Raw genomic sequence first — 7,847 nt, forward strand, 5'->3', positions numbered from 1 at the left:
AGAGAGGCCCCTTGGTCTTGCAAACTTTATATGCCCCAGTACAGGGGAACACCAGGGCCAAGAAGTGGGAGTGGGTGGGTAGGGGAGCTGGGGTGGGGGGGTATAAGGGACTTTTGGGATGGCATTTGAAATGCAAATGATGAAAATATCTAATAAAAATACATATATAATGTAAAAACCATATAATAACTGAGATTTAGACACTGAAATCTATACAGTAGATTACGCAGTGAAAAACAGACGAAGTCACTCACTGGTTCCCCTGAGGGGCAACCTCCATGCCATACTCCCTAAAGCACATGTTTTTAGTGAAATCCCATGAAACAGGTTAAAAGAAAATGAGTGAGATTTCAGGTTGATGGGACCCTAAGCTCATCTTTCAATAAAGAGAATAAACAGTACATACCTTCTAATGTGCTGTCTTCTGAGAGTTTCTGTGACTTAAGGGATTTACAAATGTCCCTCAAGGAGATAGTGAAAGGAAACAGATAAGAGCCTTCTGTGTTCCAGGTGAGTTCAAACATTGATCACAGGCTAACAAAGTAGGTGAGGATAACCTTGTAAGTCTGTCATCAAGCACCTTCACAAAGGACAACCAGAGCTTCAGGGCATCCAGGGAAAACAGAGTTCAGGACCTTACACTGGACATGTAGTATCCTGTCGATAGCAATGGAATGAATGTAACACAATGGTATTTGCAAAAGACGCTTTCATAAGTAACTGGGGGGGGGGGTTAGCAATTTTTTTTTAATATGAGTACACTGTAGCTCTACGGATGGTTGTGAGCCTTCATGTGGTTGTTGGGAATTGAATTTTTAGAACCTCTGCTCGCTCCAGTGGGCCCTGCTTGCTCAGGCCCAAAGATTTATTCATTATTATACGTAAGTACACTGTAGCTGTCTTCACACACAACAGAAGAGGGTGTCAGATCTCATTACGGGTGATTATGAACCACCATGTGGTTGCTGGGATTTGAACTCAGGACCTTCAGAAGAGCAGTCAGTGCTCTTACCCACTGAGCCATCTCTCCAGCCCAGGTGTTAGCAACTGTAGTTGCCATACCTATACAAGATGTCACTCACTTCTATCTATACAAAAAAAATCGATCCAGTTTCCTTCCTTTATTGATTATCTGCTAATTTTGAAATGGGATCTCATTATGTAGTCCAGGCTGGCCTTGAACTTGCTACATAGCCCAGGCTAGCTTCTAACTCAGTAACCTCTAGCCTCAGCATTCACACTTCTAGAGTAAGAGAGGAGCCCAGCTTGCCTGTCTTATCTTAGAAACAATTCAAAGGGAGCAAGGTAGGCAGGATGGAGATCTCTTGGAGCATGGATAAGAAGAAGAAATGCAACCCAGAGTCTTTGCTACTGAGAAAGCTCCAACTACACGAGTGCCCTTGCAGCCCAGTCACAGCAAACATTTGGCTCAGAATTTTCCCTTTCCTCTTGGCCAAACCTGCTCCTGTTTGAAACTTGTACAGTTGTGTCACTTAAGAACAGCCTGTATTGGCTGGGCAGTGGTGGCACATGCCTGTAATCCCAGCACTTGGGAGGCAGAAGCAGGTGGATTTCTGAGTTCGAGGCCAGCCTGGACTACAGAGTGAGTTCCAGGACAGCCAGGACTACACAGAGAAACCCTGTCTCAAAATCACCAAAAACAGAAAAAAAGAAAAAAGAGCAGCCTGTGTTGGTGGGTAGTCATCAGATGTTTACTGACTGGATAAAGTGGGATGCAGTACTTTAACATAAGCTATGGAGCATGGTTCCCTTCATGTTCAGATCTAGACTCCTGGAAATTAGCAGGACAGAGAGGATATGAGCCTTCCACTCCCTGAAGATGTGTGTGCCCAATTGTCTTTTTCCTCTGGGTAACTGCTATTAATTTTAGTCATTTTTCTGTGCATTTAATTTTACTTTTGAATCAAGTGTGACGGCCAAGTAATTTCAACCAAGTCCCTTCAAAATTTCCTATTTGTGGTTGGTTGTTCCCTTCTTTCTGATGCCTTCTGCTGTGTGTGTGTGTGTGTGTGTGTATGTTGGTGTATACGTGTGTGTGTGATTGCATACTCACACGTGTGCATGTGCCCACTCACATGTCCATTCTATTTGGAAATTCTGGTATTTCACACAAAGGTGTGAATCCTTTCTTTTCTGTATGTGAGGAAAACTCTGTATTGCTTAGTCACACTCCAGTCCTAAAGTTAGACCCTTTCTTGAGAGTTAATGATGCTAGAGATTGCATGTAACATTTGCATGCTAAACACAAAAGTATTACATTTTGTCAACGTATACTACGACTCAAGTACAACCTCAGCCTCTGTGGTTTTTAATAATGTTGCAATGTATGGAATAATGTCACTTTTCCAGTATGGAAACTGCCCCAGGAACATTATTAATTTTTGAAAAAAAATTATTTACTCTTCTCTCACACAGTACATCCAGACAGTAGCTTATACTTCCCTGGACTCCTCCCAGTTCCCCACAGCACCCTTCTCCTCCAGATCCACTCCACCTGCCCATCTCCTTCAAGAAGAGAGCAGGATTTCCAGGGAAATCAACCAAACACTGCATAGCAAGATATAGTAATAACAGGCACAAACTCTCACATCAAGGCTGGGCAAGGCAACCCAGTAGGAGGAAAAATGTCCCAAGAGCAGACAAAGGACTCAGAGACACCCCCACTTCCACTGTCAGAAGCACCTTCAAAACACCAATCCAAACTATAACGTGTATCATCTCTAGATTACAGAATCCTGAAAGAATGATTTAAGAAGATTTGTCCTCCAAAAATGTCACTGTCTCAATGTTGTTTACCATTTAATACCTTTTCTCTGTGCTCACTTTGGCAGCACATACACTAATACTTTTTCTCTGTTCTCACTTTGGCAGCACATACAGTAATACTTTTTCTCTCTTGTTTGTCTACTTTAGACTACGCCAAAGAAAACCCTCCTACCTCAGCCTTCTTATCAGTAGAATACAGGTTTCACTACGCTACCTTTGTGCTCCAGAACTTTAAAGAAAAAATAAAACCACTGTATCCTGTAAATTGTCAAAGACAACAAAGGAATGATCCTGAAGACAGAGGTAGTGAAGGGTTCATCAGAAATTCCCCCAAAGCACCTCCTAATTAAAGGGACTGCTCACCACATCCTAGCTGCTTTAAGCAGGTCCTAGAATAATATCCTGTCACCTTCACGTTCTGTGTCACAGGGGGTTCAGTGGGACCTTCAGACATCATCTGTGTTCTGAGTTACTGCAGAAAGAACTTATGGACACTGGAGCAGAGTATGGAGCATCAAGACAACTTCGAAGTTGAACAAAAACTCATCAACGTATTCTGGCTTTGCCCCACTAGGTAGGGCATAGTAGGTTTTGACCCAGTAGGTCGTGTATTTCCGTAGTAACCTTGCCTTACCCATTTTAGGCAGCATTCTACAAATATTAGAATGAGTATCACTTAAACGTTTCCAGAATTTGTAGCGGTTGTTTTATCATGCCTACGTGTAGCATTTGAAAATACTCTGAAACGGCTGATATTAAATATCGAGGTAGAGAGAGGATTCTACGGGTGTCTCAGTTTCTCCTGCCCAAAAGCAAAGTGAATTAAGTGGGGGACAGATGGATTTTCAGGAAAATTGTAAGTTCAAAAAAATAAGAGGGGACAAGGAGAAAGCAAGATTGACTAACAATTCTAATAACCCCAGGGTACAAAAGATGAGGACTCCTTTGTCAAACCATCAGCTTTGGGATTCATTGACAGTCTCTCTCTCTCTCTCTCTCTCTCTCTCTCTCTCACACACACACACACACACACACACACACACACACACACACACACCAGTCTTGCTGATGCATGTGCATTCCAGAGATCTGTCTCCATATTCACATCACATAGAGGTTATACATACCTATGATTCTTCAGGGTGCTGTGTCCTGCAATATCAAACTTCTCTTATAGTCCAGTGTCATGGAGGGATCCTCACTAAAGTGTTCCGTCATTGCACCATGGGCTCAGAGCAACAGAGCACTCACTGACTTGCAGATGTATGAAGAATTCCCAGCTACACTGAGGAATTCTGTCCTGGGTGTCGGCCTGCCAGGACTCTCAGAGAATCATGTGACAAAATGTAAGCAACACTAGGGACAAGTGATCATGCAAAGTATGTTCAAACAACATGAAACCTCATTAAATAAAATTATCATGAACACAAATGTAAGATTTACAATAAACAGAAAATTAAATTCAAAATTTCTTACCTAAAATATATTATTTTATATTTGGCAATATCGACATTAAGTATCATTAAATCCATTTAATTGTGTGCATAGTATAGAATATAATTATTAATGATGAAGATATATAATTTCAGCTTAATACATATATAAAGAAAACACATTTTAAATAAAGAGAGCTTTCAATTGATTGCTTTTCTTTTAGAAGAAACAGTCATTCAAGAACTCTAAAGGCTGAGACTTATATTCAAGGAGTCCTGGGTGGAAGATACACATTTACTATGATCGTTTTAGTTCCAGGCAATGATGTATTTTGAAATGCCTGACACTTAACTGGAGTCAGTCCTAAGTCACATGGTCAGAGTTCAATAATACTGTGAAACCTGTAGTGCCCCACATTGGGCAGTCAGCCTGACTTGCTGAGGAGACTGGTACTCGAATTGACATTCCTTTCAAATAAGCCGTTGAGAGTTAAACACTAAAAAGAACTGGGAAACAGCTCTTGACAATTAGCTAAAACATGCACAAGGAGAGAAAAATTACAAAAGAAAAAAAGGGGGAAAATTGAATTAAGATTCAAAATCAATCCCAGTCACAAACTCCTTAGAGCAGCGAGCCTTTGAGCATGCTTTGTTGTGTGGGTTGAATAGTTTCTAACGTGGAGTGGGTGGGGCACATATCTTATAGAGTGTTTCAGATGGGGCTCTTCCTTGCTCCATGTTAGCACTGCATAGAGGAGGGTGGGGCATCATCCACTTTTTACAGCCCAGAACCATTTCAAAGCTCTTCCCCCCACCCAGCCTGAAGTCCTTGGCCACACCCATGAAAGACTGCAGAACATCTGTTGTTGCATCATGTTTGGAAGTCAATGTGTTTGTAGAAGGGATGAGGGCCATGTGATTATTCCTAATTTGACATCCTGTCATTTGGATGTGATGTTTCCCATGGTGTCTATCTGGATAGTGAAAATTAGCCCTCAAACCTGGACCATCGGAAGGTAGGGGCTGGGTGGAGAATGTATGTCCACGGGGATATTTCTTGGCAGTACGTTATCTCGTTATCTATGCCTGCTTCCTGTAGGGATCTCTGCCTCCCGGTCCACTTCATAATCAACAGTCAGGAACTGGGCTCCAGGCAGGTAAAGACAGATGTTCTGAGACCATAGAACCCTTTAGGAGCCCAAATAAATTTTTCTTTCCCAGATTTGTAATGGGTTTTGCTTTCTTTTTGTAGCTTTTATTCAGGTTTTGGCTTTTCTTTTTCAATGTAATACAAGTTAGAATGAGGAGGGATTTTTTTTTTGAATCGCCTTCATCACATTAGCTGTGGGCATGTCTGTGAGGACATTCCCTTGATGGGCAACGTGGGAAAGTACAGCAGAACGTATTGAACAACACTAACCCTGGGCAGCGCAGTTCTGGGCTAGATGAAATACTACAGCATTCAAGGACTGCAGAGAGGGGGAATTAGTCTTCCCTAGCATAGAACTCCCTAATTGATTATTCAATATCCAATGCTTTGAGTTAGCTCTAAAAGCATATACATACAAGCAACACTAAATGGACCCAGCAGGCTTTATTTACATATTTTCATAATATGTGTATATTATATGTTTACATATATAGGTATATATACATACATGTGTATATATGTATATATGCAGCAAGAGTAAAGTAAAAGGAGACATGCATTTTTGAGTGGATGGAAAGAGTAGGAGAGAGGAGCGGATAAAAGATGTAAGTATATTTTACTGAAAATAAAAAGCTTTAGAAAGGATAGAGTGCAAGTGACAAGCCATGGGGAGCAGGCCAGCAAGCAGAGATCCTTCAGAGTTTTCACTTTGGCTCCTACCTCCAGGTCCTGCCTTGGTTTCACTGAATGAGACTGTCACAAGTAACCCACACAGAAGCTCTCCTTTATCAGTTGCTTTTGAAAGGTCAGCATTTTATCACAGCAACAGAGGAGGAAAAAAATTAATACGACTTACTTCTGTATGCATCCCATCACTGAAAGACAAAAGTAAACACTACAGCATATGCAAAAGATACGTTGTTACAATACCTGGGGAAGGCAGACAGTCACGCGTAACGGGTGCTTTTTTATTTTCAACTCTCTGTGTACGTACATCATGTATCAAAGCCATCAATAGAAAAGCTAAGCCATGTTTCATTTTGGGACAAGCACTCCTTACATAGCTGTTGCCTTTCTCTCATAGCTGTACACATGAACCATTAGAATAAATCCTCTCAACAAACATCTACTCTGTGGCTGAGATGTAGTGTGGTGCAGCCATCTAATCCCATCTCCCTGGGGCTGAGATGAGTGTCACTCCTGTGGGGCTATCCCAAGATGCACATGAACACCTCGTCTTAAAAGTTAAGATTCTAATGGTTCCACATCCAAAACCTGGATCCCCTCTGTTGAGGAGACTCTCGAGGAGCTTCCAGTCACAAAGCTGTAGTTCCTTGAAATGGTTGCATCAGTATCCACTTTTCTCCTACAGAAAATGACCCAATATAGCCGGCATAGCTCCATTTTTATATTTGTTTTGCTGAATCAAAGTAACTATAGCATGTAACATATTTTCATTTTCAAGGAAACCCAGTGACTATATGACCATTGAGGATGTGTAGGTTTGTGTTATTTTTTTTTCTCTTTTCACCAATTTCTTCGTGGGTAACTCATGGCTCTTCTCCTGTCTATCAATATCTTCTCTGGTTCAGTTCAGCCTTTCCTGCCTCAACTGTCACCAACTGCCTTCTCTTCTCCGTTCTCAGACCCTATTCCTCTGTCTCCTAGAACCTCTTGAATTATACTCCTAGCTCTCAGCCTCTGCTGGTTTTTTAGATCCTCTCCTGTTGCCAGAATTCCACAAGGCAATTGGCAAAGGGCATAGGGTCCTTTAAAGGGAAAGGCACACAAAGTGAACCCTACCACATAGCCATTTCTTTTAGCTACTAATTATGCAGGTTTGAAGCTGCTTCACCATTCTTTCCAGTATCTTCTCCAGAGTTCTCTGGTGTCTGATATGATCTAGCCTATGCACAACTGTGATAAAAATTTAACAGTGATGTTTCTCTTTCCTATGACTTGGATACTGCTTCTTGAACCTTTATACTCTTGGACTTTCATATGTTCTAGCATCTTGTGTTCTGGAGTTATTTGTTGAAGTCTCTTTGTCTCCACTCCCAGCTAATCTTTGGCTTGCAGCTCTCACTTGAGCATGCAGGATGCAGTATTCAGAATAGTCTGTCCTGTTTTGAAACAATCTGCATAGATGACATTTTTCAGTACCTTCCCCAGGAGCATCTTCTATCTCACCCCTTACTTTAGGGATTGTCCTTGCTATTGAAATATTTGAGTTCTCCACTGCTATAATCATCCCCATAAGTTAATGGCTGTGTCAGCCACATAAGGCCCTAACTTTCCTACTTGACCTTCTGGTCCCACTCACTTAAGTCACCACACATTTTCTTTCATCTGAGATAACTTTCCAGTCTCTAGAAATTGTATATCAACCTTTTGAAGTAGCCATTCTGAATTCCAAGCTTTTTGTGATACTAGTTACATCTGCTCCTGTATCCACCAGTCCTATTTTTTTTTTTTTT

Source organism: Mus caroli, chromosome 8 (assembly GCF_900094665.2).
Source record: "Mus caroli chromosome 8, CAROLI_EIJ_v1.1, whole genome shotgun sequence".
Classification (NCBI taxonomy): Eukaryota; Metazoa; Chordata; class Mammalia; order Rodentia; family Muridae; genus Mus; species Mus caroli.